Consider the following 12,781-nt stretch of genomic DNA (forward strand, 5'->3'; position numbering starts at 1 on the left):
TCTTGCTGGAACAAAGAGAGTTATGAAGAACATCTGGTCACACATCACCCGTGTCCAGTTTCTATGACTCTGATCACATGAACAGCTGTGGTCTTCAGATGGGGTCAGGTCATATCCTGGAGCTAAAGTAGCTCTTACTGCATTGGAGCAAATATGAATGACCTCAGAGTCCAGGGCTTTCCAGTTAATCAACATTCCTGAAAGGGCCCTCTCAAGTTCTCCTCAGGGTAGTTCAGTCAGTTCTTAGCCAGAAAGCTATCCCATTTTGTGCTTGTGATTGTTTTTTTTTTTCTTTATACGAGGCTGCAAGGCTGCAAAAATGTTTCTCAGTCCATTTACATTCAACACCTGTGGGGTGCTACAGGAATAAAATGATGCATACATGATAGATAATAATAAGGAATGTAGCACTTGTCATTTGTTAATGGTCCTATTCATTATTCTTCACTACAGTGCGGCGTGATAGATTTGTGTTAGCCTCTTCCTAAAGAGAGCAATACAAACACGGTATGTACACACCACATGCCATGTCTGTGGTCCCTGCTTGGGTAGTGGTATCTCAGACTCCCTAGGCACTGCTTGGAGATGGGTAGGGGCTCTCCTTTAGGTTGCCTAATAGAGTCGTAGACTCCCAGGTCCAAAAGTACCTAAGTTCACAGGCCAGGCTGGCCAGTTGTAAGCATCCTTCTCCTGTAAAGACCTGACTTAGAAGTTCTTTGAACTGTGAGCAAGAAGATCCATGTCAAGCTAGTGTGTAGAAAATGAAGACTATTTTGTGATGGAATCCAGGTTTCATGAAGAGTTTGCAGTGAGGTGATTGTGGAGAGTCCAGGAAGAGCATTCTCCATCTTGTCCTTCCCCTCCTATCTCAGTCACTTTCTCATCACTGGGACACAATACCTACCACCTGCAACTTACAAGAGGAAATTTTAGTTTGACTCCGACTTTGTAGAGGGAGCCAGGAAGGGAGGTAAACTCAGCAGCAAGCCAGCTCTACTACTCCCTTAATCCAGTCACAGTGTGTTGAGAGGTAGGGTCTAGACAGAAGGGGTGAGTTTCTGGGGGCATAGCCTGAAAGGGTTTAAATTCTTTCCTGTTGCCATTCCATGAGCGGCTACCTTGCCACTGTCCCACTATACTGTGGTCTCACCTGCTGTGAGGCCAGCTGACTACAAACTGTGTCAAAATAAACCTCATCTCCTTAGGTTGAAGGTGTCAGGTATTGTGACCTGGTGACAACAAAATGACTAAGAACCCCTTGGTCCACCTATCTCCTTCCTCTCTTTTTCCTAGAAAATCAGCTCATTCTGCTTCTTAGCCCACTTAAGAGGTAGTACTGTCCCACAGCAACACGCAGAATACTTGGCCTCTCCTATGTTCTCACCATGACCATCTCTAAAGTTGTTAAGCTAGCAATCCCCCTGGACCCAGCCCCCGAGAGGAGACAAGCATAGACAGTCCAGTACACTGAGGTCCAGGCACTTTGTACAAACATGGCATCTAGGAGTCTATCCTTGTGAATGTTCATGGTGTAGTTAGGGAGATCTTTGCAGGATGAATAGTTTTTTTTTTCCATAATTTTATTGAGAGACAAATAGCAATGAGACAGTTTCAAATCCAATTAGTAGGACAGTTTCATTAAGGTACCCACTTGTCTCAGTTACTCTTCTCATTGCTGTGACAAATACCTGACACTCAAAATGAAGGAAGGAAAGGCTTATTTAGCTTACAGTTACTGGAGGTTTCAGTCCATACTCACCTGGCTCCAAGGCAGAGTGGCACTGGGCAGAGAACAACCTTTCATGGTGGAGGCAAAGAGCAGAGAGAGCAAAGGGAGGAGTAGTGGCAACAATGGCTGCAGAGAGGAAGTCTGTCTCCCTTTTGTTATATTCAGATGATTGCCCCGGGATGGGTGTAGCACTCACACCCATAATCCCAGCCTTGGATCATGAATTAATGAATCATGAACAAACTCTAGAACTGCACCTCAATGACTGCATGAGGCTTTGGGGAGGGACAAATACACGCAAACCATAACACCACTACACCAACCAAATGGCCATCTGTCATTGCTCCTCCATTTTATATTCATGACAGTGTACTTCCTTGGAATCTATGTAATGACAGGCGAATCATCTCTTGTGACAGCTCAGACAGCCAGGGTGCTTCTTTCCCTTGAGCTGAAATGGGATCTTCAGCCTCAGCTTTACTTCTTGCAGCTGCAGAGAAGGATCTTTGTTGTTATGGTTTAAACTGTTCCTCCAATTCTGTGTGTGGAAAGTGATTGCATGTGGAGCTCTTCTCAGCCGTGGATTCACTCATTGCTGAGCTCAGTTGAATATGCTGTTGCTGGAAGAGCCTGGTTGGTGACCCCACAGTCACCCTGGGGTTGTGACCCGAGAGAGTATGTTGTTGCTCCTGGGTCCTGCGTGCACACTCTGCTTCCTGCCTGCCATGGATTGGGCACCTTTCTCGGTCATCAGCCCCTCCTCCCTCTGGTTTCTGACTCGGGGCCAGATGACCATGCACTAAGAGTGTGAACCCAAATAAATCTCTCCTCTTATGTCCCAGAGATGGGCGAGTGACTAAGACACTTCTCTTCCCCCATAGATGTTTGGGAAACTACCCCTGCCCTTTGATTCCTGTCTGACCATTCTCCCTGTGACGCATCCGAGACCCACAGTCCTGGCTGCCTTTCTGCATATGACCCATCTAGCCCATAGCTCTCTGCTATGGATTAAATGTTTATATCCCCCAACATGATGGTATCAGGAGGCAAGGTCTTTGGGAGGAGAGTATGTCATAAGGATGAAGCCCTCACAAATGGGTTAGTGTCTTTAGAAAGGGCACTCCAGGGAGCTCCCTCCCCTCTTGTGCCTGTGATGGGTTGTAGTGACAGGACAGTTGTCTGTGAATTAGGCCCTCAGCAAACACTGAGTCTGTTGGTTCCTTGGTCCGGGACCTCCCAGCCTCTGGAATTGTAGGAAAGATGTATCTGTTGCTCATAAGCCACCCAGTGTATGGTGTTCTTGTGTAGTAGCCTGACAAGATGAAAGTTGCTTCTGAAAGAGAGATTCGTAGAACCAAAGCCTGAGCAATTCTAGGTCCCCTTCTGGAAGGAGTATTGGGAAATCAGAAAGATGGTCTGTAGGAAGGGTTGGTGCTTTTTTTCATTAAAGAACCAATTAGTAAATGTTTTTCCCTTTCCAGGCCATATGGTCTCTGCTTAGTTCTGCTGGTGTAGCATCAGAGCTGCAGTTTGTATGGGAGTGAGTATGGCTGTGTTCCAATAAAGCTTTATTTATGGATGCTGTTATTTGAATTTGATATCATTTTTAATGTGTTCAAATAGCCCTCTTTTGAGTTTCTTCCAACCACTTACAAATGTTAAGACCACTCTTAGCTCACCTGTTATACAAAATCAAGTGTTAAGTAGGCTGTGTACTGTGGGCTGTCATTTGCTGACCCTGTAACTAAGGGCCAGACTCCTGTAATTAAGGAAGCCTGGCACCTGCCCCATGCAAACAAATGAAATTCCTTCTGTGAATGAAGTGTTTCTGTTGCTCAAGGTGGAAAACATCACCTTCCACAGAATAAGGAAGAGGTCAGAGTATTGTTTTAAAATATGAATGATACTTTTCGGAGAGATACTATACAGCCTCTAAAGCTTACATCTGCGTTAGCCCTGATTAGTTTTTGTAAAACACTCGCCAATTAAAAATGGATGTTTTAATTCCTCCTTCACACGTGAGGTAGATACTTTGTTGCCTTCTTCACAGATGTGGTGAACAGCCCTGAAAGAGGAGGGACTGCCTCTGGCCCACAGCTGGAGTCTTTCCAGGTGGGTCAAATGTTCTGCCTCCCCATACTGTTAGAAGCCAAACCATTTATGGAGCAACCACTTGTGCTTGGCACACTGCTAGGAAATCCAGCAAATGTGATCTCGAGTGACTAAGCCCCAGATTCCGGGCGCCCGGAGTCCAGTGGGAGAAATACCTGGTGCCACTGTTTCTGATTGATCAGGAAGGGAGAATTGGCTCCAGGCACACAGAAAAGAATTTCTCTTGGCCTGGTGGTAGGCTGGGAGTCTTCTCTTGAGTGACATTCGGAGAAGGAGGGGTGGAACAGGGTGGTAATTTTGGTGTCTGGTGAGGATAGGAACTTGTGAGGGTGGACCAGCGCTCTTGATGGGGTGCAGGAATGGGCACCTCACCTGCTTCACTAGTTTGCCAGGTGTGGCCCTGTTGCCAGGCAACAGTATTCTCTGATCCAGTCCCATTTCATCCATGTGGGGCTTTGGTGGTTGTTGAATATGGCGACACAGGACCTCTGAATGCATCAGACTGAGTCTCCAAGGTCCCCTCTACCAGCCTGACTCAGTGTGGCAGTGCGGTGTGAGCTGACACCCTTGGCTCTCTCAGGCATAAATTCGATCTGTGTAGTTGGGATGGTGTGAGCGTATGAGCTGCTTGTTATTTCTGGGACCCCTTGCATGAAATACAGGCTCCCCAGCATTACCTGGCAGATAGGGCACTTTCTGTTTCATTAAAAATAAAACAGAGAGCCCTTTGAGCAATGGCATTAAAAAACATCTGGAAAATAACCCTTCTGCTTTTCCAGAGAAGATGTCAGTATTTCCAAAGGCAGGATTGATGAAAGAATTTTTGAGGCAGTCAAGAAAACAGATCAGGCTTCAGGGATGTTGGTATAAGTGAGAAAAAACAAAACAAAACAAAAAACAAAACTCCAAAAAAAAAAAAAAAAAATGTCTGCCTCTAGAAACAATAGTTCTAGTAGCTAACTCTTAACAGCTGGTCTTGCCTGATTTGCCATAGTCCACATCAGCTATTCTGTAAGAGGGAACGGTGACAAATACTTTTTGAGCCCATTAACAAGTAATTATTAAACCTCCTCACTATGACCATCACCATGTCAGTAGTATTAGGGCAAACTCCAAAGAAGCGAATAATGTGACACCCCTGTCTGTCAGACTCAAGTCCAGCAGAAGGGAAAGGATGCTTAATCCTGCAACAAACACTGAAAAGCGCTCGTCAAACATTAGACTGGGGAGGGTATGACAAATGCTATAGGAAAAAGGAGGGGGCCTGGGAAGCTAGAGGAGTGACGAGAGGCTTTCATGCAGAAGGAGGGCTCAGGATTTAGATCAGCAGAGAAAATTAGAAAGACATTTTAGGAAAGGCAAACAGGAGGCAACAAGACACCCCCTCACCACTGTTTAACACGGTCTCCATTTATGATCTGGCGTCATTGTTTTCATTGAGAAATTTGAGGGTGTCTAACCTGAGCTACTCAGCCTTCCTCTACCAAATCTTTAAACCTTCTGGCACCTGCACCCACCTTCTCTCCTTTTATTATAATAGACATGCTCTTTCTCTTATATAACCTAGCCCCTCCCTTTGGCCTCAGAATCTCATCCCCTTTCATTCTTTTCATGGGCATTGTCCTTCCAAAGCTGTTTTGCTTCTCTCTGACATGACATCAGAATGCTCTTTCATTTCATCTCACCACTCCCGGTAGTATATAAACCCACTTCCAGTACAGCTATCTCAAAAATAACCCTACTGCGCTGTGTATTTTGCCTTATGTTGGGCAGCTATATCCATCATGAGGCAGTTTCTTTTTGAGGCAGTGAGCAAAGATTATTAAACCTCCTCACTGTGGCCATCCCAAGCATCCAACAGGCAGTTGTTTTTTGTTTTGTTTTTTTTTGTTTTTTGTTTTTTTTTTTTGCTATAGGTCTGTGGGTTGGCGAGGGTTCCACAGGTCTAAGCAAGGCCCCCAGCTGTTGGTTAGGTATACTGCTCATCCTCCTCTGTCATGTGGTACCTAAAGTCTGCTATTCTTTGCCCAACATCTGTTTTACTCATGGTGAAAGTCAGAAACCCAGGAGAGCAAGCCCAGTCAAGAAAGCAATTTCAACCTCCAGATCAAGTCACTGGGTGGGGCAAGGACAATATAAGAATGAGGAAGATAAACCTCCACAGAGCTTGAGGGAGAAAGTGAGTATACTTGCTAAACAATCATCTACTGTGTTTCTCTATGTTAAATTCTGTTTTCTCTTTCTTTTGATAGTTTCTAGAAGGGACTGGCTTCACCGGGTGTTCCCAGTCCTTCATTTTCTCTGTCTCACTCCAGCAGTTTCTGCATCGACAACTCCTCCCAGGCCCTTCTTTTCATCCCTGTTAGTCTGTTCAGGCTGCTGTAACATGACATCATAGACTGGGTGACCTATACACTGCAGGAAGATGTTTTTCACAGTGCTGGAGCTGGGCAGTTCTAAGACCAAGGAAATAACAGACCTGGCATCTGCTGAGACCTCCTGACTCACAAGTGCCAGGCTTCCCTCTATAACTTCACATGGCAGAGGAGGTGGAGAAGCTCTCGGGGTTTCTTTTATGAGAGCGCTCAATTGATCACCAGGGCTCCAGGCTCATGATCTAATCGCCTCCCCGAGACCCTTCCTCTAAAGTGTATCACACCAGGGATTAGACTTCAACGTAAGAATTTTCAGGGTGCTGACACTATCTGTAGAGCTGTCGGTAGTGTCAACTCCAGTGCACGTGTGTCCACCTTCACTTGACTTTCTCCATCTCTTGGTCGTATCCCATCCTACATCTCTCCTCCTTGAATTCCTTTTCTTTCCAGTTTTATAACACCACTGTGTGGTTTTTCTCTTCCTTCTTCTCTTCCTGATCGCTGTGCTCTTTCCTTGCTTATCTTCTTCTCCCCAGCTTACTGCTGACAGCTCTAAGAGTTTGGTCCAGAGATCTTTTCTTCTTTCTCTAGATTCTCTTGCCTTTCACCAAGTTTTGAATACCACCTCTATGTGTCGATGACTCCTAAATGCATATCCCTACCATACTTGTCTCTGAATTTTAGTGTCTTCTTAGTCAACTGCCTCACTACCTCCATTTGGATAGCAGGTGTACTCCTCGAACTCAGTGCATTCCACTGGAATTGCTCTGCACTTCACATCCTGTCCCCATCCCCAAGTATAACAGCCCTTAAACAGCCCACCTTAGCACTGCAGCCATAGCCTTTGTAAATGTTGTTCTGCTTTTTTGCTTGCTTGTCCCATTCTGTCATCTCCTTGAGGGCAGTGCCTTGTCATTTTCCACTTCATCACGTTGTACAGTCACACGTTACCACACAGAGCAGTCTTCCTTGACCATTCCTTGTATTGGAGGCCACATTCCCTACACTGCCTCATTTTCCATGTCAGTCTTAGGCTTTCACCAATTGCCATAATTAGTCAATACTTTCATTCTATTGAATTGTATCTGTTTCCCTAACTAGACTATAACACCCTTCTAGCAGCTTCTGGGTAAATCTTTGTTGAATTAATGACTCTGAAAGGCCTTTGGAACTTTCTAGTCTGCTGTATGATAGCCTACAGGTTCTGGACTCATGAAGGGCTATGAAATTGCTTTTTCTATTCCAGGAGCCCACAGTGTACCAATCATTGCTTAGTAGAGGAATGAAATAATAAATCTCATTGATGGGCTCACTAGTCTCTCATTCATCCACATGGGCTGTTTCATGGTGTCCAGTGGATATCTAAAACCTTGGGTAGCACTGAAGCCCACATAAATCTGTTCTTATCCCTATGCATTCAACCTGTGCTAAAGTTTAATTATAAATTAAGATAGAAATTAACATTTACTGTAGGTTTTAGGAATCTCGGATATTATTCTTATAAATCAAGAACTTTCACCTTTCGCCTTTTCACGTAAGGGAAGCTTAAGGTTTTTCTTTTGGTACATCTGAATTGCCAGCACTGTTTTAATTACCATTATTAAAATAAGGGTCACTAAATCCAAATACTATGATGTCATCACAATCCAATAATGGAGGCAGCTTCTAAGTGAGTGGTAGGCAGCAGTGTGTGTGGGGTGTGGACACACCAGGCAGAGGGAGAAAATCCCATCCCAGGTGGTCTGGAGCAGAGTACACAGCAGAAAGTACACAATTTAAAACCTCTGAAGTGCTTTTTCTAGAATTTTCCATTGAACATTTTCAGGCCAGTGTTGATGTGGGGTAGCTGGAACTGCAGAGAGTGAAACTGCAGAAGAGGAAAGACTATACGTCTCACGTGATGGTGTTGGAAGATATACTAAATTCAGCGCATTTTATCACCATCTTTCCTTCGTTAGCATATGTAAAGTATACTCTTACATGGGCTATTTTTTTTTTCCACACTTAAATAAAAAAAGTACTAACACCATGCATGAGTCTTCTTTCTATGGCTGCAAAAACTGTGAATCCATACAGAAGTTACTTGCTCCAGCTCACACTTCACGCCAGGCTACAGGAGTCGCTGGGGGGATGGCAAGGAAAAGGGCAGAGCACTGGGGAGCCAGATAGCCCATGATGAGGAGCCTGGCTGGCCAGCCAGACCCTCTGTAAGGACATGTTCAGCAGAGCAGTCCCTGGCCGTGGGCCTGGGCCAGTTTGTATGATCAAAAGGCTGTGACTTCATGGAGGGTAGCAGAAGGTTGGAGCCTTAGCCAAGGTGCAGCTTGGGTTAGAGAACAGCCCCAGTCCAGGGATCCTGGGTGGAGGTAGGCCTGGTGTCCAGGTGGGAGTGGCAGTGACAGAGCACGTGTCTGTCGTGTGTGGGCAAGGACCAAGTGTTTCATGGAGATAAGCACCAAAAAAGCACGGAAGAGCCGAGGGCTTGCAGCAGTGCAGAGGAAGGAGATGGAGTGGTTTCTGATGACTCAGCTCCAGTGGAGGCCGTGGGTGAGAGGGCATGGTGTGACAGATGTGGACGGACTCAGTGTGGGACTCAGGCTTTCCTGGGCTCTGTGGCATTGAATAGATTCTTGCCTCAGATGGATGCTCCCAAAGCTGACTTTCTTGTCTCACCCCTCCTGCCTCCAGGGCCTGTGCTTCCCCATGGGCGAAGCCTCCCTCCTTGTCTCCTGACTTGGAGTTGCAGCCTCCTGGGACTATTTCCCATCTGGTGCACCTTCCACTCCGTGTCCTGACCCTCAGTTAAGCCTCTGGAGTCAAGTTTCTAGCTCAGTCAGCATAGAACCTTGTCACAGATATCTTTCCTTGAAAGGCTCCCCTCTTAGTTTCATTGTCTCTTCCTCAGTAATAATAATAGGGAGGATAGTGCTCATTACATAGTTTTCTGTGGAAGATGAAAGACACATCCGAGACACTGCCTTCTGTCGTGCATGGTCTGCATATCACTCGGTGTGCATCGCTGCATATAGAGTGGCTGAGCTGAGAGAAATGGCCAAATTCTGACTCTTCCTTCCGTGCCCTCTTTACCCTTACTCTGATTTATGTGAGAGGCCAATAGAAATCAGGCCCTTGGATCCATCCCTAGAGTTCTGAGTGACTCTGTGATCTCTAGTAGTCCCCTGACTCCCCAGTCTTGCCCTAAGAGCCCTCAGAGTCCTCCCTGCTCTCACTGTGTGAAGCTTCACCAGCAGCGTGTGCAGTAGGAACAAGCTTGTGTGGCTGCCCTGTCCACAGGTGATACAGCTGAGGAAGGGCTTGTCCTAGCCTGGGAACAGTGCCCGCCCATGAACATCGCCTAGGATGGTCAACTCTAGCCAGGCCCCTTGGCTTCCCACAGACACATACCTGGGAAAGTGTTAGAAGCCACTTCCACCCAACTCAGCATATTCAGTTGCTGGGCACGTATGGAGTGCCCACCTCTACCAGGCTCTACAGGGAGGCAGTGGGCGGGGGTTAGAACTGGAGGGGAAGGATGAGAAGATCAGTATAAGCTCAGTGACTCAGACCCAGGCTCAGGCTCAGCAGACCCTGCTTCCTCACCTCCTCCTACACCCTGGTGTTTTCTTTAACTGGAATTGACAGCAGGAAACGATCAGACTGGGCAGTGCATTAACAATCATTGATTGACTACATCCTCATCATTGGGTGCCTTAGAGGGAAAAGCTGGACTCTGATCCTACAAGGAGGGTGCCCAGCTTCACCACCTGAGGACATCTGGTGCCGGCTCTCTGCCTCTTCCAGCTGCTGATGCCTAACGCTTTCCACAAGTTCTATCCAAGCCCTTGCCTTGTGGTCAGGCTGGGCACAGGCCGGGACAGAACTGGCAGCCCTCCTGGGTTGCCTGGCTCTTTCTAGTTTTAGCACTGAATGTCCCACATTCTGGGAAGCCTTTCAATCCTGGGTAAACTGGCTAGGTGGTGGCCCAACTGTGGAAAAGGGAAGCGTCATTATTATCTCTCCCCTTCCTCCTCTTGCAACACCATTGTTATTGTTACTGCTGGCATCACCATGGCCACCATCATTATCATCTTCATTGCCACCAGTAATAGCCAGTATTGAGCTCTTCTTATGCCACGATATTTGCTACATGCTTTAATCTTCATGAGGTGGATAACACGGTTTATTGTCTGATCAAGCATGTATGGGCCTATTTCCCAAACACTTAGGTTTCAGCCTTGGGTCAGCCTCTTCCTGGGGCTGCTGTAGGTTTTTGCTTACAGAAACTGGTTTCCTTGAAGCCTCTGCTGAGTTCTGGTTTCCAGCTTCCTGCTCCTTCTCCGACTGTAGCCTCCTGGCTGTCACAGGCTCGGATGGTTGACACCAGCCTTGTTCTTGACCAGTTTCACCTTGGCATTGCACAAAAGCCTCCAGCAGTGGCAGCAAGGCTATGGCATGTGTGCTGCAGCAGGCTATCCCTGCTGAAAACTCTAAAAGACTCCCCATTACTGGTGACGCTTGAAATGCTCTTGGTGACGCTTAGCCTTCACACCCATTCCCTGAGTCCTTCAAGGTTGGCTCCTGCCTGGACTCCAGCAGCCCTCTTATTGTACCTTCTCCATTGGTGAGAAAACATTATTTTTTTTCTCTACTGCCAGGGTCATCAGCAGTCTCCTGAACTTGCCCAGGAACTTGCCTGATTGCGGGTCCTAGGTCCTTTGGGACCCCTGGTATATCTCCTGTTAATTATAATTGGTGGTTGGGTGGCCTTACCAGCACTGTGTGTAACTGCTTTATGTTTGCAGGAATTTTTCCTTCCTGCCCTGTTGATGTAACTCAAGGGATCCAACCCTTTTCATATCAGCTTGAGCATCCTATAACTGGGGAGACAGATTGACCACTTAGAGTAACGTCTTGCCCTCCAAAGCCACGCATAATGACTTTTGGATGGGATGGGCTCGATTAAAATCAAATTGATTCAAATCATGATTTGAATCACTAGTCAGGAAGAGTCGATTAAATCAATACTTTCCTTCCCAAATGCATTCCTTTTTGATATAATTTTAATGCACAGCCTTCACAACTCTGACAGAGATAGATGTGGTTTTCATTTTTAGAAGTTACATACCATGCATTTTTAAGCTGTGATTTATTTTGACATTTCGTTGAATCAATTTTGCAACCAAGTCTGAGTCTTGAGTGATGACTTGGTTATTTTATTTACCAAAGCTAATCAAACAAATGTGTATAATTTTCCCAACAAAATAAGCATATGCACTTTTGAATGTTTAACTATTTTTTTTTTTGCTATAAATGTAAAAATGTACATTTGCTGAGATAAATTAGACTCTTCCACGCAGATCCAACCCCAAACACTTGTGGTAGGATATTCTTGGGTGAACCCAGTCATTACCTTTCCTGTTCTTTTTTTACATGTCAGAAGAGAAAAGACAACTTTTGTACATGTGTTGTTCCCATACCATTTTTAAGTTCAGATTGGGCTGCCGTCATCTTCTTTAGAAATAATCTTGCTATATGTGGAGAAGAAATGGCTGCAATTACAAACTTGACATTTGTCTTAATCATTGTGCAGATCCTGTTGCTTGACCTCTGCCAGCTTTTGGTGTGACCTTTATCAAAGCCTTATCAGCATCTTCTGTGATTAACTGAACCATACCAGGATGTCTGAACACATTTTCTTCCCTAGGATCAGATGGACTTTATTTTCAGGAAGTAGTTTACCAACAACTCAGCATTTGGAATTAGATTTTGTTTTAGATAGGGCACTGCTGTGGAAGGGTGTGTTTCTTTTTCATGGTTTCAGCTTCTGAATGTTGGGAGGGACCTCGTATCTGGAGCAGTCCAAAGGACATGTGTGAGTTCATGGATGCACCTGTGTCTTTTCTGAACCTGTTTCTGGCTTGGACCCCATAACGTCTTCTCTTAGAAGTGGGCTACTAGTTCTTTACCTGCTGGCGAATCAATGATCTTTATCTTTCAAGGTGAAACAGGTACCTGCTGGTTTTGTTTTCCTAGGGCTGACAGCACTTAGACACCACTATCTCACCCCTTCATGCACTTCTAAGTGAAGAGCCTCCCTATGACTAGTGTCAGGAGGAATGCAGTAATTTCCTCGGTCCATCTTCAGATTAGCTCTTCCATGTGTAAACAATGTGACACAGAGTCACAAAAAACCATGAAAAACCATGTCCTCTGAAACTCCCAGAATAGGATGTTTACTGTAATAAATCATTTTGAGATTTGGGTAATTTTTCCTTTGCCATTTTCTCTGTAAAGTAATGATTTTTTTAAAATGCCCCTCCATATATAGATATGTAACTATTGTTCATTTCTTATTGACTTTGCTGGGCTCTTTAGAGCTGTACTAAACATCTTAGTGTAGCAGAAATCACACAGTTCTTAATAGAAATATCAGATTTAGCAAGCAAGAAGACAAGGCACCCCGCTAAATTTGAGTATCAACTAATAGCAATGAATTAACTTTCTTTTAGTCTAAGTACTACATCCTCTGAGATGTTTAAGATATACTGAAAGCTTATAAATGGTT

At 45.3% G+C, this 12,781-nt stretch overlaps 1 protein-coding gene across 2 annotated transcripts in view; it reads left to right on the forward strand.

The window, feature by feature from the left end:
* The window catches only part of Galnt14 (polypeptide N-acetylgalactosaminyltransferase 14), a 229,335-nt gene that overhangs the window by 50,962 nt on the left and 165,592 nt on the right, over positions 1-12,781 (forward strand). The window lies entirely within an intron of this gene.

This window comes from Octodon degus, unplaced genomic scaffold (assembly GCF_000260255.1).
Source record: "Octodon degus isolate 3935 unplaced genomic scaffold, OctDeg1.0 scaffold00019, whole genome shotgun sequence".
NCBI lineage: Eukaryota > Metazoa > Chordata > Mammalia > Rodentia > Octodontidae > Octodon > Octodon degus.